The sequence below is a fragment of the Harpia harpyja genome, chromosome 9 (assembly GCF_026419915.1).
Source record: "Harpia harpyja isolate bHarHar1 chromosome 9, bHarHar1 primary haplotype, whole genome shotgun sequence".
In the NCBI taxonomy this organism is placed as follows: domain Eukaryota; kingdom Metazoa; phylum Chordata; class Aves; order Accipitriformes; family Accipitridae; genus Harpia; species Harpia harpyja.
The window spans coordinates 3,960,538-3,985,627 of NC_068948.1; the positions used below are offsets into that span (position 1 = coordinate 3,960,538).

General features: G+C 43.5%; 1 long non-coding RNA gene across 1 annotated transcript; it reads right to left on the reverse strand.

Annotated features, from left to right (window-relative positions):
* Positions 1 to 4,122: 4,122 nt before the first annotated feature.
* LOC128146130 (uncharacterized) lies at positions 4,123 to 23,874 on the reverse strand. The gene is made up of 5 exons (XR_008236685.1): positions 23,778 to 23,874; positions 20,911 to 21,571; positions 20,538 to 20,613; positions 8,535 to 8,732; positions 4,123 to 4,276 (listed from the first exon to the last, which is right to left on the reverse strand). It is a non-coding gene; the product is annotated as an uncharacterized LOC128146130 (long non-coding RNA).
* Between the last annotated feature and the right edge of the window lie 1,216 nt (positions 23,875 to 25,090).

Here is a 25,090-nt window from a genome sequence, read left to right on the forward strand (position 1 = left end):
ATCAATCGGTTGATGTACAGCACTCAGCACGGCATACATGGCACGACACGAGGGCCTGAAGCTGTGACCAGCGTGGTGTTGCATGGTGTAGCCTTGAGCTGTGGCACGAGCATTTTGAAGAACACTCATGCAACCCTTCCAGGAGGCTCTAAAAAGTCTTAGTGCAATGGATGCATCCCCCATCCCTTCTTAAACTGGGCCTTCTGCCAGCACATAGCTGAAGTCTAACCGTTTAAACCACAAGGAATTTCTCTCGGTCCAGTCAGGAGAACTCAAATGTTCCTTTTTTTTTTTATTTTTGGTCTGGAATTTCTCAAGAAAACCTTTGCAATGACAGAATGTCTATGGGAAAAAAAGTTGTGCCTGTCCCTGCCAGGACTGAGGGAGACCTGAGCAGCTACCATGGTTCTGAGGTTTTCTGCATCTTCTCACTCCCCTATATCTCTGTACATCCCCGTTTGGGTCCCCTCCTGCCACAGGGGGGACATATGTAATTCCTTTCCCCCTGGGCTGGAATTGCCTATGGCAACTGTCCATCACTTTCCAGAACCAGCAGGTTTAGGGGGGTATGGATGCCATTTTTTCAGGAGCCAGAGGTCAGGGATACAAAAATCTAAGATCACTTTTAATCAAAGGAGTTTTAAATGAAAGTCTCATTTCTGCAACTAGATAAATCAGAAGTTCTTAGGGAACAGGAGAAGGCATCGCTACGGTCCCTTTTGGAAGCCAGGCTAGAGACATTATGGCTGTTTGCTGAGGCACAGCCTCTTCCCATCCTCTGCAGTTTCCCTGAAATAACTCCAACCAAGCAGTAATTCATGGTTCTTGCCTAAGCTATAGAAAATCTCATGGGAATCTAGGAGATAAAGGGCCTTTGGTTTTCCATAAATAGAAGCGATGGAAACAGAGCATTTATGTTGCCTTAGACACTGCCAGAAGGCTTTGCAGCTTCTCTGCAAATCTGTAGGATTATATTGCTCTGTGCCTAAAAACATATTTACACTGGGAACAACAGCCTGTGTGGAAATGGCATCTTTTTATACTGACAAACCACTGGAAAATTAAGCCACAGTCCTTGATAGACTTTTGGACCACACTAAAAAACAGAATTTAGGAAAACATGAAGAAACTTGAATTGACATCAGTAACGGTGAAAATCTCTGGCTTCGTTAGCAAGTGTCTTTCAAAAGCAGCTCCTAATTGTGTCCACCCTCCTGCAGCCCATCGCTTCGGTCTCCTCCATTTGCTCCCTGTGGCAATCTGGTGCTGAAAGGACAGATATCAGCTATGACCCACCTCTTCTCTGGTCATTTTTATCTTTCTGGGTAGCATTCAGATTCTTCCAGCTAGGTAGGCTGTTGAAGCAAGGTTAAGTCTATTAAATACAACTGCCTCTGTAGTCGCTTGCAAGATGAAACTGCTATTGCATGAGCAACACTTTGGCCTTGTTGCTACAGCCTTATGCTTCCTTTTAAATCCCCTATTTGGGTTAGACATAAAGGGTGGTTTTCCTTGAATTGCAACATAATTTCTGTGTGCAGAGTAAGTATTGGGGTGTGATTAATATTTGGTCTTGCAGACCGTGGGAAGGTGAAGGTGTGTACGCCGTAACAGTAGCAATACTCCCTTTTGATTTGGTCCTCATGCTGTTTCATAGTCCAACCACACTAGATGAGCGAATGCTGCATCAGACTGAAAACTGACTTCAGGTGACACCTTCTATGGCTTCTGGTGGTGACATGCAAAGGAGAACCCTGTGTAGGCAGCAGCAGACCTATGGTTGAGCCTTTCTCAGCAGTTGCAGTAATGCAAAGGATACGAGAGGTAACAAATCGGGTCCTTCCAGTCCAGAAGCTAAAATAGAGAGCTCTAGAAGTAAAAAGTGAAGAGTTGCAGTTTGTTGATTCTCAGCACTGATTCATGCATGCAGCCTGGATGTACATCAAATACTCCACTGAAAAAGCTGTATTACTCATTGTTTCCAGAAAAACAGATCTTGCAGCAGACACCACAATGTACCTCCTTCCTTCTGCAGTTACTCATGCAATCATGACTTACAGTCTTCATTGGCTGATTTGAAAAATTCAAACATGAGATTAATTATATCAGTCATTAATTACCCTGATCCTGGACAAAACTCCCATATACAAAGCAAAGGCTACAGAATCTCATCTGACATGACTGAGGGGTCTATTGCTTCTTTATGGGGTTGCACAGCTCTCCCCAAGGAAAGGGGTCAATCTTTCTCCGGGAGAGAAAAAAAAAACTTGGCATGAGGGCAGGAAACACTCTGGGTTTTCTTTTTATGTCATATCCCTCTCCCTGAGAACATTTCCCCTCTTCCAAGGGCAGGGCTGACAGTGTTTTCCTTCCAGGTTTCAGCTGTAATCCCTCTTTGAACAAGCTGCCATTGCCCTTCACCAGGACTAATCTTCCTGACACTGGTAACATTTATTTGTCATGGCTGAGGAAAAGAAGTGAACTGAATCACACATATATCCATTTCTAAGAAAGGCTTTTAAAACACTCCAAGATGCTTTCCTCTAAGTGTTCCTATGTATCATCTGAACAGCTGCCAGACCACCAGCCATGAGGCACTATCAAGTGTAACAACTCTTTTGTTATTTTATATATTCCTCCAGTTGGAAATAATCAAATATTGCTAGCTTTCTGTGGAAAAGCAGTCTTGAAACATTAGTGATGTTTTAAGAAAAAAATAGGCCTTTCATCACATAATAATAGGCAAGATCTTCTTTACATCTGTCATTTCTGCCACTTTTCCTGGAACACCACTGAAAGGAAACAAATTCAAATTTATCTTAGCTGAACTAGATATCAACACCACCTTAGCTTCCATTACTGCTGGACTTGAGTAACTGTTTTTCTGTAAGTATAGCTAACAGAAAAGCTGAAAAATGTAAAGATTTTCACAAATTCTAAATGTTTTTGATCATGTGAGCTCTTGGACCTTGATAAATGTGCACAGAGCTACTATTACCATGACAAAAGCATGACCAAACCTCCATCTCTGCAGGGAAGTAGTCACTGCAAAGACCATTATTTTATAAATACCTGCCTATTTCCGTAACTCTTGATTTGCTTCCACTTGCACACATTTTGCACACATACTTTACCATTTCCTCCGCATACTTCAGAGGCTGCAGTCATAACAGCTCTTTCTAGAGCATCTGCTTTCAGATAACAAGCTGTGACAGGCTCAGTGAAATCAGTAGAAAAAGAGGTAAGTCTGTTATGAAGATCTCGTCCTTGTCCAGTGGAGGTGACTGCCAATTCAACACTGCAATTGCATTTTCAAGTCCCTCAAGTGCTCTGGAAAGACTTCTCGAATAAGGGACAAACCACAGGAGTCTCAATACATTCAAGCATTTAATTGGTTCTAGCCAGTTGGGGAGATGACCATTATTTATTGCAAAGGAATGATGCCAAGAAAACATCTGACAGTGATGGACAGCTGCATAACAGAGGGCTGAGGAATGTCAGATTCTTCTGTCCTTAAGCCATCTTCTTCTATAAAATGCAAAATATTAAAAGCCACAATTTCTCTAAATGTGAACTTGCATTGAGTGGACAGTACCACCTGCTGCTTTCATTGTTGGTGATCTAACCCAGAATAAGTCAATGATATCAAAGACAGACTGCCAAAATGTAGCCCTCTTCTTCACCCTGAAGAATTTACAGCTTAAACTAGATTAGGCAAAAAAATACAAGAAAATGAACAAGACAGATAGGATATGCAACCCTTCCCAGGGAGAACATGAGAAGGAAGATTTCTAGAGATAGTATTAAGAGAGGATTTGAAGGAAAAGAGAACGTACAAGGTGTAACAGCTGTTAGTGAAATGAACTGAAAGCATTTCTTCCTGCTGTGGAAAAGGTTGGACCTTTGTTGAAAAAAAAAAAAGAAATGAGAACAAAGAACCTTTTGTTTTCAAGCCGTGTCAAAAGCACTTTCACTGGTTTTGACAACCTTTTGAGAAAAGGTTTTGACAAATCCCATGCTCAGCCTTATGAAGAGAGATGAGAGGGCAAAGGAGAGCAGAGGTGCTGGGGTCCAGCAAAGCCATTGCTGGGGGGGCAACAGCAGAGAGACACACCAGGAGAAGCGAGGTCAATGATATTTGTGACCCACAGTCTGGTTTTCCCCAAGATTTTTTTCTTTGGAGTTTGGAACTCAGCTTAAAACCTCTCTTTTTTGCATTTTCATAGGTGAGTGGTAGAAGGGTCCCCACAGCAACTTTTCCAGCCACTCCAACAACCTGCAGAGCAAAAAAAGCCCCTTTGGTACAACGGCTTAAACTCGCACACACAAAGATGCAACGTGCCACAGGAAAACAAAAAGCAGAAAGGGAATGGCCAAGTGCTTGGTTCTTTGCAACATGGAGCCATGAAGGTCCCCCCCCAGTTTTGAGGGAAGCTGACCGGGCTTCTCTTTGCTGCTGAAAGCCCCCTCACCAAAGCAACATCAGGATCACAGGAGACAATAACTGGTCCTAACTGCAGTGATTCTCACGAGTTTGATGCAAAGTAGTGAGAGGATGGACAGGCAGCGTTTTGCCTGCTATAAAGAACACTTTGGAAAGACCAGGTTTAAAAAAATAAAAACCAGAAGATAGACTGTTTCTGGGTGTGGACGGTAGGTGCGAGCTAAATCAGTGCTGCCTGAAGAAAATCCGTAAGCTGCTCCGTGTGCTGCTTTTCAGGTCATAAAAAGAAAGATGCTGCACATGAGGAATGTGTTCTTAGCTCTGCTTCATGAATGGGCAGAAAACAGCCTTAAAGAAGTCACTGTCATTTTTACAGAAAGAAAATATTTTAACAAGATGTTCTGTCCTTGAACAGGGGTTATTCCCTGCGTCCCTGGGCACCTGATCCCCAGAGCCAAACCAAAGCGTGTGGGACTGGAAAACAAGCAGACAAACGGCTGCCTCCTCCCTGCAGCATGCCAGCTGCGAACAGGAGCTGCTGAAATGGACTTTCTTCTTGTCAAACACAGCGTAAATCTCTGCTCCTGAAACAGCTCCCTGAAAACCGGCCGTTCCTGCCCCTGCCTGCCGGGCTCTGCAGCGAGGCGGGCTGGCGAGCGGCTCCGTGGGAGCAGGGAGCATCACCGCTATGAACCAGGGCTGCCAGTTTCAGGCGTGCTGGGCATTTGATGCATCTGCCAACCCATTTACAACGTCCCTCCAATGCCGCGACCTCCAAGCACGCTGTCGGCTTGGAAAACAAGAACAGCCCCTAGGATAAACTAGGTGCTTTCCCATGCCAGGAACATTTTCTGACTCACTGACCACATCAGGTAAAATTTTGCCGGAGTCTAGGCAGTCTCCCTCGGCCACCATCTTCTGAAGGGTTGATGGACCCATCAGGGGATTAATTATCCCAACGGGTCTCAGCAATATGCCTGTCTCTCCCCTTGCGTGAAGGACGGGAGATGGAATATTCTGCTACCGGGCTATAACACATCCCTGCCTGGATGATCCAGGCATCATCCCTTCCTCCCTCTGCTTCAGCCACTCATTTCCTTGTGCTGTGGGTACAGCCACCAGCCTTGCAACACCCCACAGAGATGTTTATTCCCCTTTAGGGATTAATAGCCTAAATTTCCACACTCAAGGGCAAGCTGGCAAAAAAAGCCACATCCTGCGTGAGTCAGGTGCAACAGTGCATGTAAAACGTACAGTGGCCTTGTGGTTACATCAAGCTGTGATGTGATATCCTGGGCAGATTCCTCCTGCTTCTGCGTGTCCCGTGTTTATGAATATGCCAAAGGGTAACCCTGCCCTAGCAGCCTTAGTCAGGCCATGTAAGCTCCTAAGGGGTTTGGAAATGAATATAAATACACTTGTGTTTATTCAGAAATAAATATAAATAAACATGGTGTTTTGCTTGCTGTTTCTGGCTTTGACATGTGTAAGACTTTTGGGTGGTACAGTGTGATGCAGGGATGGTGATGGGACCATCCTATGGGACCTATCAAGGGCAAAGCATCAGCCAGAACATTGGGGCAAAATCTGTACTTGTCTCCAAGCTGCAGCATTTATTCAAAGCCCAGTGTAAAGGTATTTTTCTTTCCAACAGCTCATGATTTGTGCTAGGTTGTTGTCGGCTACCTGTATTTGTAGATATTTTCACATCTGTTAGCCTGTAAAGAGTGTCATTGTTGTCTCCTCTCTCTGTTTCTGTAGATGAGATTATTTTGGAAAGGACACCTTGTAGATTAGATAGGCTTCACCTTGCGCTTTAATCATGTCAAAACTCAGGTGGTCAACACAACTTATATACATATAAAAGAAAGACCCAGTTTCAGTTTTGGAATTTCTAGGGATACCAGCCCCTGTTTATTGCCATCCACCTGTAGAGTCAAAACACTCTTGGCCATTTTCACCAAATTCTCTGGCATGACCAAGAGCAGTTCAAAAATGACAAGAGCCAATGCGCTTTGACTGCAATATGGCTTAATTTTAACCAGCAGGAGTTTCAGGATAAAAAAGAAAAAGAACTTGTTGACATGAAGCATGTGGAGTCACTCATCTAGCGTTGTGTAAGGGCTATAAATCTGCCTGGAAATGAGGCATGAAATGCATCATAAAAAGTATATAATCAAAACTATAAGATCAGTTTAAAATTTATGGTAGGTAATTTATGAAGAGCATTACATGTCTGAACTTTAAATCAAATGCTCTTCAGCTGTGTATTTCTGCAAGCTTTCGTATAAAACTCCTTTCTCTTATTTCCCTTTACTTGAAAAAAGTCTAAGCATTAAAAAACCCATACTATTTTCTATAAATTCAGCAGTGAAAACTATGTAATCTGAAAGACAATACAAACCTGCCACAGAAAGTGAGTTACAGTAGAAAGCATCGCTGGTTTAAACTTTGGGGGAAAATGTTGTCCAATAACGTAAAAGAGAATTCAACCTTCCCGCAAAGATTTTGTAGACTCAACTAATGCATCTCTCCGTTTTACTTATTACTTTAGGGTGTTCTTCTGACCTCCATACCCCCACTATAATTATCTTGTTGGTGTTAGTTTCTCTCTCTTCCTTTCCGAAAAGATTACTATTGTCTTTCTGTGAACAGATGAAAACCAGATGGGGAGGGTAAGGAGAAGACACCAAGATTTGGGCTATCTACCTGAATTTTGCTGTGCCTGGTGAGTATGGGTAAACATTATCAAAATTAAATCATTAAATTACTCTCTAAAACTAACGGAAATCTTTCTTTTGGTGTTAATATGGTGCCAAGAGAGTGGGAGTCGTGATCCTTCCAAATTCCATGGGGCCAGAGTTTCATCTCATCCAAATTTCTCTGCACCACAAACCAGCCAACAAATTGCCCAGCACAAAAATACAGGAGCTCTGTTAGTCTGCAATGATTTGTCAAGAAAAGGCTACAGCAAGCAACGCAGGAAAGATTCTCCCACCCATAGAAGAAACACAATATAAGAGCAATTTCTAAAACAAACCAAGGGCTCATCTTTTTCTGCTGATATGTCAAGAAGCTGGACTTCTTGACATTTGTCTAGTAATTCTTGAAAGATTGAAGTGAACCACAGTCCTTACACCCAGTACATGGAGACATTCATGGCAGGTGTATATATATATATATTTATATAGTTATGAAACTGTTTCATCTAAATGCTAGTTGTAAACTATCTGGGATGCTCTTTGCCTTTTCCCTGTTGTTTGGCACACTGGGAGACAGCATTGTGCAATCTTTCATGTGCAGTTACAGTTCTGCCAGTTATAGTGGAAAAGATTTAGAAAGGAAAAGTTCCAGAAAGGAAAAGTTCCTTGGCTAGACACGAAACACACACTTAAAAATTAATTTCAGGGTTTTGCTAAGGCTCAGCATTCGTGGCTAGAAAGAGCTGATGTGCCCTAGATTTCAGTGCACCGAAGCAGACTGCTGACACCTTCATCCGTTCTTCCTGGGACTGTCTCACCGTGTTTCTTTGCAGGGCTTACCCTCCGTTTGCCTCTGTTCCCCTGGTTTTGGTTGAGTATGAGTATTTCCTTACTTTGACAGCTAATTTGTAGCTTGCAGCCTGATGTTATCTTAGCAATGAGTTTATGGTCCCATTAGCATCATAAGGTAGCATCTTCGAAGCAAACAAAGTGCTTTCTGTCATCTAATCTTCATGTCAAAGTCAGGTTTGCAAGCCAAAGAGCAATACAGAAACCTCCACCAGAAAACATAAAAACTTTGTGACCAAGCTAATTCTTTGGCCGAAAATAAATAGCTGTGTTTGAGTTAGACAACCCCAAAACTGCTAAAGCCTGACCTGTTATGAACATGTGACATCACATGAAATAAATTCTGCTGAGTATCTCCAGATTTAGCCGGACACTGCTGCCACTGGACAGTCCAGATGACACTTAGGATTAATGAGCGATCCAATAACTAGATAAAAAATTTGGAATTTATAGATGGGTAGTAAGTCCTTTGCAACCCCTGAGTAAGCAGGTAGTGTGTAGTTGTGGTGGCTCAGGAACTGTGTGACCCCAAGACTCACAGGCTGGTGCTGAAGGTCTCTCCTGGACAAGGGGAAGAGGACCAGATGCTACCTTCATCCCTTGCTCAGCTGCACTCATGGGCTTCTCAGTCTGGATACAGAGGCAAAGACTTGCCAGCCTTCATCCACCTCCAGCTACACATGGGAGAAAGCAAAGCAGTTTCCCAGCGACTCTTCTTCCCACAGCAATGGAAAAACCTGGGTAGAGGAGAGACAAACAACGGCCCCGTGACCCCTTGCTTCGTACAAAAGGTTACCCTCAGCCAGGCCCTAGAAAGAAGCTGGCATGATCACCCAGAGCGATAACAACTTTTCCTTGCAAGGACTAGGAAATACGAGCATAAAGTGAGGGTGAAACATGGAAGAAAAGCACAGGAGCACAGACAGAAGGCAGAGTCGGGGCGGGGAAATATCCAGCCACCAAATAGCCAAGTATATGGTCTATTTATCTTCTTTTACAGGCTTAATACATTATCCCCTGCTATCTGCACATCACACCCTACCGCTCACCCTCCACAAATTTACACAATGGATTTTCTCCCCCTTGGTGACACAGTGTTTTGGCACTTGGACCGGCCGGGCAACAAATATTGATCTCTCTGGAGTGACTCCTGATTCCAGCACACAATGTCCCGCGCTGCAGTCCAAGGCTCCGGCTGTCTCTTCTGCTCCACTTTATCACTGATGTCTTGGCTACATCTTCTGCTTTTTTTTTTTTGTACTTTTGCCTATTTCTTTTTTTTTCCGTCAAGCTTTCCTCTAGAAATCTATGAAATGAATAACCGCTCTGCCGTACGTCAGCTGGAATAGCGTTGAACATGGAGCTGAGATTTATATGAGCTGAATGTTCAGACAGTTGTTCGGGACGGAAAATATTAACCTTCAGAGCCTGACCGTTGATTTTAAGCAAACCTCTCTATCTAATCTATTTATATGAACCTCCTCACTGCAACACTTTTACATGTAAATCTTGTAGGTACATTCACCAGCAGATAGAGCACTAGGAGCTGCAGGGACTAGCAGCTAGAGTAGGGAGCTAGGGCTTGAGCCCTTTGCTCTTCTGGCATCACTGCCCATACCCTCCCAATGCCTCAGTTTCCCTACAAGGTCCCTGAATGCGCTTGAGGCTGGATTTGGCTGGATTCAGGACTGCCCACCACTTCTACAAGCATTTGATCTGCTCAGGAGGAAACCTAGCTAAAAGGTGTGAGGTATTTCAGCACTTTACATCCAGATCTTGAAATGGCTCAAGATCCAAAATATTTTTGAAGTGCCCCAATGAAAGCAAAGTCTTTTCAGTCCAGCCCATCCTCACCCTTCACATTATATGTGACCCAATGGCTGTGGCACAGGGACTGTTCCCCAGGCCCTTCATCTGCAGGGAAGACAAGGGCAAAAACCCACTGGACAAAAAGGGGTGGAAGAGCCTCCCACTGGCATCACTTCTCATGTCATTTCCAGGTACTTTGGGACCTCTGGCATGTCAGTGTAGTCCCAGGTTCTGGGAACAAATTAGCTGACACTTGGTGTTTTGATTTTTTTTTTTTTTTTTAATTTACAAAGGATCTTCCTTGGCTTTAAAAGGAAAGTGTGAAAGAAGGGGAACTAGTAGTTCCCCAGGGAGGAGATACTGTCTAGTAAGAACATAAAAGTTATTGGATTTTAAAAATGCATTACTTTTTAAACCATTCATTTGGGGACTGGTACTGTTCTTGTTACCCTTAAAGGTGGAAACGGCAGGTTCAGAAAATTCAGAGTAGAGGCAGGAGGATTAATGATTTCAGCTCCCTTCTCCCAGAGGGGCATTGCAAAGCTTGGTTACCTTTTTCCTCCTTCTTTCTCAACCCAGAGCACCTGAGGTCACTTCAGCAAGTCTGAGTCAGGTCGGATAGGAGGACATTTGCAGGGGAAGAGCCCTGCACCGGTCACAGAGGAGAAAAGTTTAAGTAAACAGAAGTTACGGCTTTGCTGGGGCTGCAACGATGTGGCCCAAGGTCTGGAGGGGCTGTCACTGAGTGCTGCAGAGCACCGGGAACAGGAGGCATCCCAATTTCGGGTGAGGAATGCCTCAGGGGAGCTCGTTGAGCGGCTTTGAAGTAAAGTCTCATGTTTGTGATTCCCTTTGCATGAAATAAAAGGCATCAAGACTGACTCTGGCCCGAGCTTGGCTCTTTGCCTGTGGAAAACATAACAGTATGTAATGTTCCTCATGCCAGTGGATAGCCCAATAACTATTTTAATTACTGTTTATGGTAACTGAATCGCAATAGAGAATTCAATAGCATATTTTTAGGTTCTTAACTCACAGTCAATACATTCCTCCTCTATATCCTGGGCAGGATGCTGTATTCAGGACTGTACTGGTTCAGAGGCACTTTAAAGAGTTATATCTAAGGGTAGTCATGGCACACTTGCCCAGTCCCAAGCAAATTCTGCCCAAGATTCTCCCAAACAGTTTTGGTTAGTTTGAAGGGCTGATGGGACCAAAAGTACCTTGCAGCTCTGAGCTTGTTTGACGAGCCCACAAAAAGCAACCACAATGTTCTAACAACCAGTTGAAGAGCAGCATAAAAATGATTTTAGAAGGATCACGGAAAGCATGACAGCTCTACAAAACTAAGGCAATTATGTGAAGCTCTGGTGGAGCTGGTGAAAAGGAGCTGTGAGGCAGAACTACTGCACTGTCCTACTGCAATCGACTGCCAAAGCCTGCACAGACATAACCATGATTGACAGGTTGGTGTTTGACATGCAGCAAACAGAGGACTCAGGATTAACCCACTCATCCTACTGACTGTATTCACGCTTTCTGGTTTTAATGTTGTCACTTCATTTTAATTAATCAGAGCCAGCTATAGTGGAAGCTGTCCACCTGTTCCCCTCAAACCGCAGTAGAAGTCCATTAATAACCAAAACCCAGGACACACGTAAGCTTTCCAGTAATGAAACGAAAGCCTAGGAAATACCTTGACACCGTTGTCCCAGGGAACGCTGACTTTCATTTCTGTTAATGTCTCTAACATCTGGTACGAGTTGCTGGGCAGTGATGCTCCGTTCAGCCTTGGACTCCTTCCACCCTGCGGCTTCAGTAACAGAGTCAAGACACCTGTACCTAAAAGCAAAGCCATCCAAGTCTGATCGGATATGCTGCCTGAGCGATATTATTCTTTTCAGATGAGAGGTAACTCTTAGGCCCTGGCTATACTGGAAAGACAACACTGTAGTTCTTGCAAGAACTGGGATATTCATTTCTGGCACAATTCAGAGTCAGGACATTTTTGCTCTCCTAAAATTCCCCCGCCCTGAGTTTACAGTTGGTGGTATTAATCTTTATTCCCCCACCAAAAAACACAAACTCAACTTCTGTTGCCTTGCCAGTATCGTCTGGCTGTACAGCCCCAACCCAGAGTTACAATGGCAAAGGAATGTGCTGCAATGCCATGTCTCGCCAAGCCCGAGGTAGGATTATTCTGGCCTCTCCAGGCCTTTAAAAATGGCCATAATTTGCTATCTACCCCGCTTTCCTGAGGAAAAACAGCTCTGCAGCAGGCAGGAGACCACAAGCCCCCTCAGCTGCGTTGCCACTGATATACGCTGCACTTCAGCTGCTGGGGTGATAGCACTGATCTCCGGAGAAGGCAGGATGGCACTGATGGATCGGTCTGTGATTTGGCACAGCTAAAACAAAAGGCATCTTTTTGCAGTCACCATTCTGGGAGTCACGCCGGGCTGTCTGCTCGCTGTAGCCCCAAGGGTGGCTGTTGCTGTGATGTAAAGGCTAAAGAAGAGACACAGCAGTGACAGCTCAGGTCACGGAGCATCTGTGGTGGAGGAGCTTTGGCCACGGTCCTAGACAGGTGGGATCACGAGGTGGTACTGCCAAAGTGGTATATTTTACTGATGCAATATTATCACGGCATAAATAATGGTGCAAATAGAAAACAGCTTCATTTATAACAGTCAAAAGCGACACTCTACATCTCAATCTGTCTCCAAATAAAACCTCTCGATGCCATTGCTAAGATATGCGCTCTCCACCGCAGGCTTTGTCTAAGGAGCAAGAGGGCAGACTCAAATAAATACCGCTTATGCCAAGTTCACAAAGCATGTCTTTCCAGTCTGGGGGTTGGACCACCCGGGCCAAAAGGCAAAAAGCATCTCAGGTAGATCTGAACGCCTACAGGCATTGAGCAAGCAGCTTTGCAAGAGCCGAGTGCAGTAGACGCAGCTATTTATCATAGGCAGGGGCCAGAAACAAATGAAGTGACCTGTAAAACCAAACACTTCTGTGGCTCTGATTGAAAGCGCGCAGGATATTCCTGTTCCAGGATCCGACACAATGGCTGTGTCTAGCCGGACATGCCTTTAAGTGATTGAACTCAAGCTCTGTCTGGGCAAGGCGTCAAACTCCACAAATCTCTATCCAAGCCTCACACCTGATGGCACTTTGAGCCAGTCCAGACAATAATCTGGAGTTTACGTTTCACTTCTTCAACCCCCTCCATCCCCACTGCCAGCTGCCAGCCAGCCTGCCTTCGTTCAGAGAGAGCAGGGGAGATCAAATGCCAGCGGAGCATTTCAAAAAGCAAAGAAGCCCTGTGAAAAAATCAGACTTCTGGCATCGGTGCAGACCTTAAACTGAGGAGGTGTGAAACCATGCGGCAGGCAAGCACCTCCAAGCGCTGGCTGCGAGCAATACAGCATCACAGAGCAATGTGGGTTCAAAGGGGCCTCTGGTAGGACCAACGCCCTGCTGAAAACGGGGTTAACTTCGACGTTACATCAGGTTGCTCATGGCCTTGTCCAGCCAAGCTTTGAAAATCTCCAAAAATGGGGATTTCGCAGCCTCTCTAAGACTTTGTTCCAGTATTTGAGCACACTCGTTGAGTGGCCGCCTCTCGTTGCCGATTCTCGTACGGACACAGCATCATCAGTTCCTGCTGATTCTTATTCCCACTAGACATTGCATTACATAGAAGCATCAGCACTGTCCTAGGGGGGCAGAATTAACTAAAATTTGAAATGAGGCCTTTATTGATATACTCAAACTGTTCAGAAGTCAAGAATATGCTAGTTTTTTCATGGTGACTCTTTTGGGGGTTCCTTCTCCAATGTTACTGAAGTGTCAGCGCTGCCGTCATCTTAGCAATAATGCATAAAGTCTGCAAATCAGCTGAACCGTCACTGCATTTGACACAGACACAGGACTTCCAGATGAAAGGGGGAAAACACAATTTCCCTGTTGTCCCATTCACCTCAGAGATATAAAAGAAAAACTGAAGTCCTGATTCAGAAAAAAAATATTAAATAAAATCAGCACCTAAGTCGCTCCTGAGCAATCTGCTCTTGTTGACCTCGCTTTGAGCAGAGATTCCCTCCAACCTCAAATATTCTGTGTGATTTTAGTGGAACTTAAAATAATTTTTCACATTGTTTTGAATTTAACTATATTTAAAAATGCATTTATGTGCATTCCTGAAATGCAGTATTAGTGGGTAACTTGTTGATAAACCTGTGGACTAAAACCAAGAAATTTTTTACAATCAGATTTTATGTAATTCCAAGCCTGGTCTGGAAATGAATTTAGTTGTTTTAGCACTTTTCTGCTCCCCAACTCCTACTTTTACCAGTGTGGCTGTATGGATTTCATGGGAGCAATGATGATTTACACTCTTTGAGGCACTGACCCCACTTCGTTATGCCCATACTCGCGTTGCCTCCCTATCAAAGCCACAATCCTTCTGTACTTAATTTATTGCACCAACCCCTGAAACTGTGTAACTTCTCTGGATTCTTTCTAAAGCCTTCAGACAGATGACATTCAACAGGAAAACAAAAAAGCCAAAGAAAAGGAAGAACACCCTTCTCACAGAGGAAGAATAGCCTGCAATCTTATATACGTAGCTTCCAATTTTTGGCAACAGCAAGCCCACAATCTGCATATTCTAATATGCATCATTTTGATAGTAATTATACTACCTGAGGTGCACTGTGAATGAGCCATCCTTGGTGCCCTGACACAGTGAGTTTCCAGAGGGAAATATTGCCTGTTGTATCCTTAGCAAAAGGCGGCCCTTAAAATGTTTAAAATGTTGAGTCTAGACATGAAGAGCTGGGAAGGGATGCAGGCTGAGGGAAAGGTAAGATGGACATGGATATGGATTAAAAAAGGGAGAGAGGACCAGAGGGTGGGAAGCTGGGGGGGGGTCTGGGCATAAATGCACGTGCTGCACGGGCAGTGTTATTGCACCGGGCGACATCAACTGCCCCATCTTCTGCTCCAAATGTCCCATCAGTCCCACATTTACTTAAATTGCAGACAGCAAATGCAAACATTTCCAAAAGACAAATCCTTCTGCAGCTCAGCTCATGCTAGAGAACAATTCGGTTAGAGAAGAGACGGGAAGGAGATGGCTCGCAACCTGAAGGTCGTCTCAGTCTTCTGAAAACTGTTAGAGGGACCACAAGGCAACAGCCTATCCCTGAAGATAATCAAGTCCTATAACTGTGACAAAAAACTGGGAATAACGCTGGCAACAGAACAGACAGTCTCTTCCTGGGGACAAAAGACAGAACACACTGATTTATGGCAAGAGGAGGAGGGATTTTTTTATTTTAACCAAGCCAATCTGAATCATTGTAGAGGCGAGAACTTAAAAATAAAGACCAGATCCCATATCCTTTCTCAGTTTAACTGCAGTCACTTTAACAGGATTTTGTTTGAACAAGGATGCCTGATGTTATGTCTACTCTGAAAAGAAAAAAATGTTTTTATTTCAGTTTGGTCAACCCCGATGAGCTAGCCTGGGTTAAAATAGAGGTGAAAAAACTACACGAACACACGAACATATGGCCTGGTTCAGATCAAAGGTCCGTATATGGTCAGGGAGAAACATACAGGCATGGGAAGCAGTGACTAATTCCCATACTATATTCAGCCCTTAGAAACCCACAGCTTTAGAAATGTTTGAAGTCAGAGGTCCCAACCAATGGACATGTTTAAGAGCCTCTCATGGGCCTATGCTTCATATGTCAGCTCAGCCTTCACAATATCCCACAGAAATGAGCTCCTCAGTCGGATAATGGATTGCGGGACAAATTACTGCTTCTCAGTTGATTTAAACCTGCTGTGTGGGCACCCCAGCTTCTTCAGTTATGAGTAACAGCCAAGAGGTGATTTGGGTTTTAGGTTGGGGTTGAATTCAAATTGCTAAATTGAGTGAGAGCCTATGCTATTTTTCCTTCTTTTTCTTCATCCTTATTTTCATTAGCATGAATTAATAGGAATTGGTTAACTGGCACTAAAACCATTTTTTTCTGTTGCTTTATGCGTATAAACATACCTTAAGTTAAAACAGAATCAGGATGTAGATAGGAACCAAGACCAGGATCCAAGCACACTCTAGGCTTAAGGCAAGCCCGTGCTCCAATCTAAAGTATGTGCTTGAAATCAAGAAAAAAAATATTTGGGGCTGGTGAGAACAGTTTGTCTACAGAATATTAACCTACCTGCTTTTTTTTGTTAGCTGAGCCTACATGATTGCAACAAGGATGAATGACTAATTTTTTTTTTTCTAAGGCTCCGATCCCAGTAGCATACATCCCTTCATTTTTCTTTCTTTTTCTTAAATATTTTTGGCAGATAATTTCCTTCTCTGGCTTCCTACACCATATTTTGTATAGGAAGGCTAAGGACATGCCTGGCTACACCAAGGGGTCACCATCCAGTTTACAGATTAGGAAATAGTACAGTTTGTCAACATTTGGCCCTGACAAACTTTTAAAATATAAATACAGATGGTTTTGTTTAAAAGAGAAAAAGTCCAAATTCTACTAAAGGTTGAAGCTTGTTTTCTTTCCAATCTCATTTTTTCCCTGGATGTTTGGTACATTTTGTTCCATTGTTATCAAGCTTAATCGCATTTATATAATAAAATGTAATTAGGAAATGGAAATAGAAATTGAGAGTCCTTTGGTTTTGTGGTTTATTCAAGAAATTCCTAGCCCAAACTGAGTAGAATTCATATATATCAAGTATTTCTGGGAGTATATTCCCATGTTAGGAGGGAATACAAGCCCAAATAAAGTAGAATAAAGAGGATAACTCATCTAATTGCTACATCTGTGGACCAGACAATTAATTCCCTTCATTCAGAGTTTGACTCTGAACCGCTGTGGCTGAACCACTATTTGTGTGAGCCCTGATCCTGTATAAGCTGCACAATACCTTGAATGCAGTTCACATTTTAGCACTTGTTGCTCAGGTAGAGATTTCTACCCCAGAAATATAAATTGAAGCCTTTACAGTCCAGCTCTGCAACATGTCTCTCTGCATCAAAGTTCACAGGCTGGCAATGGGGTGGTGAATTACCAAAGAAAATTGCACAACAAATTTTGCATAACAAAAACAAACTCTCCACCAAATGCCTATAATTCAGGCCAATATAATTCATGTTGATAACCTAACATACGGCTTTCAATAAACCATGTGATGCAGCACTTGAACTTCAAGAAATCAGTCTAACATGTATCTCAGACCTGACACTTTCAGTGACCTTTGGATGCTACTACTTTAAAAATACCATATCATGCAAACTTCATGTCCCAGGGCTAATAATGCAATAAACCCACATCTTGTCATTGCTTCCTGTTTTGCTGAAGCTTTTCATCTGTCTCTCCCCTAACAAAAGCAAAGGGATTCATTTGCTGTGTGAAGCATAGAGAAGACGATAGCCCTCTGTCGAATAAAGTAAAAACAGTGCTATTGCTCAAAAAAGGGACACATTGAGAAGTACAGAATCAACATTGCGAAGAAAAGGTCTGGGTTAAGACCACTGTTTTTATCAAGAGAGGTGAAAAAATATGGCATTCCTTAGCTAAGAGCTAGATAATGTTCATAGCAGGACACCAGCGAGCGTGGAGCAGAAACAAAGCTTTTGAGATTTATTTCCCTGGGAATCTTACTGCCACTCTGCATGACATTTGGATAAGCTAACATGGGTAAATATGGTGGAGACAAAAACCCCTTTAATAAGAATGTGGAACTAATTGAAACATCCTGCTCAATTTTATCAGTTCAGAGTCAGGTCTTTGGGGTAGACCCATGAATCTGCTCTAGGTAGTATTTGTGCTCAGGACTTGGATAAAGAAACAAAGAGCAAGCTTGCAAAGGTTGAGACTGTATCACAGTAGGAAGGTTGGCAAGAGATTTACCAGCCAAGATTAAATTCCAAATATTCTTGGAAAACTGGTGAAATGGGCTGAAATGAAAATCATCGAATTGCACAACGAAGAGCAAAGAATTGTACTTAGAAAGGAGAAACCAAGTGTGAATGGGGAACGGGTGGGGCTGTACTTGGGTGTGAAGACCCCAGGAGCAAGATGGAGCCACAGACTGAATGAGTCAGTGGGAAGAAGCTGCTTGAGATAAAGCCAACCTCATGCAGGGTTGCAGTAACGTGAGTGCTCCAGGGTTACTCCATCCTGCTCGGTGCTGCTGGCTCTCGAACTCAACCATCGCCTTCGTTCGGGGATGGGAAAGATGATGAGAATAAACTCAAAAGAAGGCAGAAGAGAACAGCTGGGGAAAAAAAAAGACTTTGGGAAACACGGTGCCTGAACAAGAATTTAATTTGTCTAAACTAGAAAAGCAGCAACAGGAGATGGGAAAATGTGTGTTCACAGCTAAGCACATAAAGATCGTTATCAAGGAAACAGCAACCAGCAGCTCTCCAAGACTGCTGGGAGGAGCACATGAAGCAGTTGGCTTTATTTGCAACAAATACCCTGAACACATCTTCAGGCTTAAGCACTGTAAGTAATCTTTACTTTGTTAGGATTTTTTTCCCTCCTTTACATGAAATATCCTGACGGTAGCTGTAAACATATATATTAACAACATGCTAGCCTAGTCATCCCCCCCATAGAAACACTGCAAAAACTTCAGTTTGGCACAAATGCAAAGACACTCCAACCTCAAGAAAAACGTGGTCCATTTTGCCATGAGGACATTGTTTGTTTTCAGTGCAATTTCTGTACTGAGCCCATAATAACTATGATACCTGGGACCGGTAGCTGAAGGAGCAATGAGTTACACATCGAGTTTTCTGTCATCAACATGCAAGGCCGGTTGGTGTTATGCAGAATGCATAGTCTGAATGCATCAAGCAGCGCAAAGCATGAGCAATACTTCATGGTCAGCTTTTTATTAAAATATGACTTTGATTCTCTTTAGGATTTTGAGACATTCATCTCTAAGAAAATTAAAAGAAAACTGGATCAGAAGGGGGAGGCGACAGCACTTACTGCCCTACAATTTGGAGCTGGAATGTCAAAAGCAAAAACTCGTCTTTGTGTTTGCTGTTAATGCATGAAGAAATGTCAGGGTTTGTGGTTCAGCTGCGATCGTGCGACCCAGTCGGGAAAGAGTTATTTATTTTTAAAAAAGTTTACAGAACTAGAAGCCACGTCTGCTGCAACAAATGCTAAAAGGCAGCGTGCCAGCCCTGCTGTACCCAATGGGGAGAGTGTGGGCAGCAATGCCAGATGGAAAAGCCAAGTCACTCTCCCAACCAACGGTGGGCACTGCCTTTTCCTTCCCACACTACCCTGCAGCACATCCTGCTAATGCACTTGAGGAGCACAGCATCATCAGGGTGACATTTGCACCCTTGCTAACTCAATGGAGACAAAATACATCACTGAGGCTAGAGCTGAAACTCCCCTGAAGCCCCACTAGTGACCTTGACAACTTTCAAAGCGGCCTTTGCATAAGGTGCAAATCTCACCCCAAAATGCTGATTTTTGGCCCCTGCTGTGCCTGTGCTTCGCAGAAGCAAAATTCTTGCAACACCTGCGCTCCTGCAGTGCCAGGCAAGCCTCGGGGGACCTACCGATTTCCCAGCATAGGAAAAGCTCTGTTTTCCTAAATAGAATGCAAATAATCAAGGTTTGACTCTATGACATATAACTGCATTGGGCAATGTTTCCTGAAGCAATCTATCCCCCGACCCAGATGGGAGGTGCTGTAAAAGTTGACAGGGGCTGCAGCTAGCAAATTATGCCAGAGACTTAGGAGACTGTAGAAAATATTCCCAAAGCTTTCAACTCCATGTGCAGCTGCAGCACAGAAGGCAAACAGGATGTTGGTTGCACTGATAGAGGAATGTAATATAACTGAAAAGATTTGGTTATTATTGTACGAGGAAATGATAAACTCTTGTGCAGAGTATGATCTGGTCAAGAAATGATACGGAAATAAACTATATCAGTTCTCCAGGATTAAGACAGGAGAAACGTGCAGGACAACGGGCTTATTCTCACTTCTAAGAGCCTCTGGTAGATGGACCAGCTATAACGTCCAAGAGAATAATGTTTTGTGTCCGTTTGCTTTGTCCAGCTGCCAAATGTGAAAAACACTTTCAAGCAAAGTCTCAAAAAGTTTCCCGTTCTCTGTCAGCACAGCTCTGCAGCCACACACCCAGCCTCACCAGTGCTGCCAGAGCCAGCTCCGCATCCAGCGCTGCAAAGAACCTCTACTCTGAGAAGACTTCGATGCAATGCCACCGAAACAGTCCCAAGGAGAACCTCAAAAAAATAAATAAAAGGAAGAAGCTGCCTCTTAGAATAAGGTAACGCTCAGGGTCACCTCTGGTGACGTGACCTCAGACAACTCTGGTTTTCATTTGCAGATGTCATGCAAGAGACTGTACTCCAAAGAACTCTGAAGCAGCAAACAATTGCCAGCTTGGGCTTCACCCTGAGCAACATTTCACGCTTTGCCACACGTAACCCAAATATTTTGCAAACATTGCTTCAGCAACTCACCGATGAAAGACAGAAAAAGAACAAAACAAAACTGTTACTAAATCAAGCAAATGACGTAGGGTTGGTTAATGAAAGAGATGACTGCTACACCGTTGGCCTTCTGTGAGGTCAAAAACAGAATGCGTTTGTTGATATACCTTCAAAATTAGATGGAGCAGCAAGAACAGATGTACTCACCTTCATGAAAGTACAGGTTTGGACAGATATTAGCTTTGCTGGGTCAGCCACACATGATGATTTGTCAACCACGGCTCTGAAAAATAAGGACACATACTTAAACCCATACATCTATAATAAAGGCAGGACAGCTATTGGATTTGGTTACTGAGAGAGAGAGCAGCAATGATGACACCTGGAGATATCGAATCCCACTTTTCAGATGGGATGACAAGACCGTAAAGGGCTTGCGGGATTTCTGCAAACCCTGTATCTCCCTTGGTGTTTCTCACACAGCCAAGTCCAATAGCATAACCTCACTGGTGGCTGCCCTTAACACCAGTTTAAACTGGCTTAGCCTCCTTGTTCCTCCCATAACACAGACTTTCCTTACCCCAATTAAGAGCCGACCTCTTTAGAACAAGCCTTCAAGTGGCTTGTAAAAAATGAGAGATCCTATCTAAGGCAATGAGCTATGCTCCTTCTCTGGTCTCTCAGCCATCAATAGAAGACCCTTGGGGTCCCCAGGGATGTCTCTCTTTCTCCAGGGATGCAGAGGCAGCCCAGATGCTCAACATAGACCACTTGACTCTCATTAGGTGCTAGAAGGTACGTATGATCTCATGGATCCTCACCCAGGCCACCAAGCCATAGCAAGCCCAGTTACAACACTGTCCTGGAAGCTTTGGTAATAAATGCTTCTGCTATTGAGTTTGCTTCAGGGAGGAGAGTAAGGCACCAAACTGTGCTCTTCTCACTGTTAATAGGCATCGTTTTAAAAGGTTGGGAGGTTCGGTGAATCCCCTGAAGTTCGAGCAGTTGTCTAAAACTTTGTGTCTACCAAAGCTTGAATGGGTGACGGGTGCCAGGTTTTAGATCCCTTGTTTCACCAGGGAACACCTGACAATATTCCATGGAAACCAGTGGAAATTATCACGGTGTTGTCTAGTGCTTAGCAGTGTTGTAATCCAGTCAAGAGTAAGAGCAAGCTTCATCCTTCTCCATTTCACCTAAGCACAACTACCTCTTTTTCTTTCTCTTCTGTATTTCAGTATCTGTTTAGAAGATAAAAATGGAAAAACAAAACAAAACAAAAACAACAACAACCACCAAAAAAACCCCAAACCAAAAAACAAAGCTCCAGAGGTATATATAGAGACACAGGGGTTTCTCAAAGCCACAGTAGGGGGTTTTTTTCTTACTTTTACCTGTTCTGAGTTTTACGTACTAGCTCTGGTTCTTCTGGAGTATACCATTATTGCTTTATACAGTTTCACAGTAGCAGAGATTTCACACAAACAGCTTGTGTTTTCTAATATCAAGAAAAGAACAAAGAGAAGACTATGTTTGTGATTTTTGAAAACATCCCTTTTGCTCTAGTTTGCAAAAGACCAGGCCAGATTCCTGCCAGAGAAAAATTCAGCAAAATGGGAGAGATTTGAAGGAAACTTAAAAGTGGTAGAACAGAGAAGGAAAATAAATCAAGGAGATCTATTTTAGTGTATTTTTTCATCTCTTAAGTCTTATAATTGAGCATTATCCGACTATAGACATCGTCACAGGCCATTTTTGCTAAAGCATTTAGCTGTTTATCTTTTCTGCTCTGTACGCCGTGATATTTCTGGCCAGAAAAAGGCTATATATCAAATTCATACCCTTCTACTCATTTCTTAATAAAAATCAGCTAATTGCATCATTTCTTCTCCCTGCCAAACGGAGACTGTCGTTTTATTTGGCCTACTCCAACTTGTTTTCTGTAGAAGTCATGATATTTCTGGATTTTTTTTCTCATTTGAGAAAATAAACTTTGCAAAATGGCATAAAACTTCCACAAACACAAGCTGATTTGGACCTGAAAAATGCTGTGTTCAGACTAGGACATTTCTACTGAGGCCAGTGGAATTATTACTCAGTGTTTGCCAGTGATACATTGGGAAAAAAAAAAAAAAGGCACTTTTAAATTTTGGCTAAATCTCTTCAAATTGTATTACATCGGGCTTCAATGTAGTGCTTCAATACTTCAATGAAGAAGTTGAGTGAAGTAAATGGAAGTGTTTGCTGACTCAGTAGATCTTATCTTGCAGCCCCACCAAAGGAATCGGTGCAATCACAATCATACTTTAGAACAGCACGTCCAAACTTGGCTATATGGCTTCTCAGATTATACAATTTGTTTACCTCTTCCACACGAAGAACACATGAAGTATTTTGTGTTATCACTATTAATTTTACCCTTCCAACTAGCAGAAAGCTATGTTCCTTTCTGCATCTCAAGGCTTTTGGAAAAACATTCATTAGAAGATCAAGTAGTCTTAGAGGATGGGGTTTGCCTTGTACTGCCTTATGAACGACAGCTCAGCTACCCCTGAAATGTTGCTGCTTGAAGGAGCACAAAGCGCTGCTGAAATACAAGGTCTTGCATGGACCTCCAGAAGCACACACACATGCTACCTGCATGTGCAGCTTCTCCTCCTGGCTTTGCAGTGCCTGAAATCACTACCAGAAATACAATCATTGCGACCCAGTGGTATATTTCCCTACGGGCAACCATCAACCCTGACAGACACGTTTTCAATTTGTTGTGCTTGACCATGTTGGGTTTTTTTCTTCTAACGACTATCATCTCGAATGCTGGCACCTCACATGAAACATGACAGACATGGGGACTCAAAAGCCTTTAAAAACCTCCAAGGAGGTAAATGAAGTCAGGTTTGTGGGGAGACATCTCAGCTTCACATAAGTATCTCCATACAGGATCTACATACAGTATCTCCAACCCCCTTTGTGATTAAAGCATTAGTGGCCTTATATATAACATTAATGGAGTATAATTATTTCTCACCAGACTTTCAAGTGCTACTGCACATTTGTATTTAATGAGTATTTATTCTGGGAGGCCTTCTCATGACCTAAGTCTTCTGCAACTTCTATGTGAAATGACAAGACATGAAATGCTGGCCATACCTCCCCTGCAAGGCACCGAGCTTCTTTATTCAATTACACACAACTACTTTGAATAATGCGGTCCTGCTTTTTCCTTCGGGAAAGTCTGGTCTGCCCATATCCAAACAGGAACCCTTTGATGCTCACGGGTTGCAATGGCTCGGAGGCTGCCAAAGCCAACTGTCGAAGTGCAAACAAGAAGAGACTCATCTGTCCCACCGCAGTGCCCCATCTGCAGACATTGCCTTCAAAGACACTTTCTTTGAGCTATGCTCTTCCATCTGTTATGCAGCCTGGAAGAGAAGCTGGGTTACTCACACAAGGGCTGGGCAGCAGAGGAAGGCACCATCTCCCTCTCCTACTCCAGGGCTGATGGCAGCCCTATAGGAACCTCGCTATACTTAAATGGGGTAGCTGCTGGGATAAAGATAACAGTGAATTCATCAGTGAATTCTGTGGGATCCTTTCTCTTATCACCTCCCACTGTGTTAGCTGCTTCTCTGCACTTGCATCCCACTGAAAGGGGGCAGGATGAGCAAATCCTCAGCACAGGCTGAGTGGGGGTTAGGCTACCTTTTCCTTCGGTATTGCCCTCGGGACCTCCACGCGGACACGGAGGGCTCCCACCAGGCACAGAGCTGGAGTCCGTGCTGATGCATCCTCTCTGTGTCTATCCCTTTGGTTCCCAGCCCTCTCGGTTGCATCCTGCATCCTCACGAGCAAACCGGAGGACACCTCATTAACACTTCAGCAGTAGGAGCCAAACGTATGAGCCCTGCTCCCGGCACAGGCTTTCTCCTCCAGAAAGATAAGAAGAAAGAATAACAAGAATGCAAACACCACTCAGCGCTTCCAGTGACACCAGAAGTATCCAGTTTGGGGATAAAGTCTTTCCTTTCTAACTCAGACACTGAGAGGTTGAAAACAATCTGCTGCTGGGAGTTTAGCCTGGTTTTCTAAGGAAACAATAAATCAAGTACTGCAAAGGCAGTGAAGGTTGGTGCTGGGGTGGAGTGGGTGTTTGGCTGCTTCTGTATCTCCCGCTCCAACTCCAACTTCAGCTAACTCCAACAACGCGAACCAGGCTATCTGCCCGGGTTGCTCTTCCAAATTACATTCTGCTTGCAGATATGCTTAAATTCAACTCATTGATTGGCAGTGTCCAAAAGCTTCTTCTGAGCTGGAGGAGCCAAACGCCCCTGCAGCTTGACATGGTCAGTTCACCTCCATGGGCACCTCCACCAGTTCCAGCCAGTGGAGGGTCCCAGCACCAGCCTCAGCCCTCCCCTTGCAACCTCTTTACGCTGCATGCTAGAGAGAGGATTTGACCCGAAAGTTTAAAGCAAAGCAAAACTGTGCAGATGCCCGGAGTCAGGAAAAGCACAAATCGTTTGCATTGGCCTGCTGAAATGTTGGCCGTGTTGTATAATTGTACCTTTGCACACCAGTTTCCAAGAAGGAAAAAAAAAAAGTAACTATGTGCATTTTATTGCTGAGGTCAGGTTCCTGTCTTCCCAGTCCTGTTTCTCATTCTCTAATCAAATCATTACTCTTAATATGACTGGTTCCTAGGAGCATGTTTTGCCATGAAGTGCTTTAACCGTAGAATCTTATTTACTGTGACCTCAATT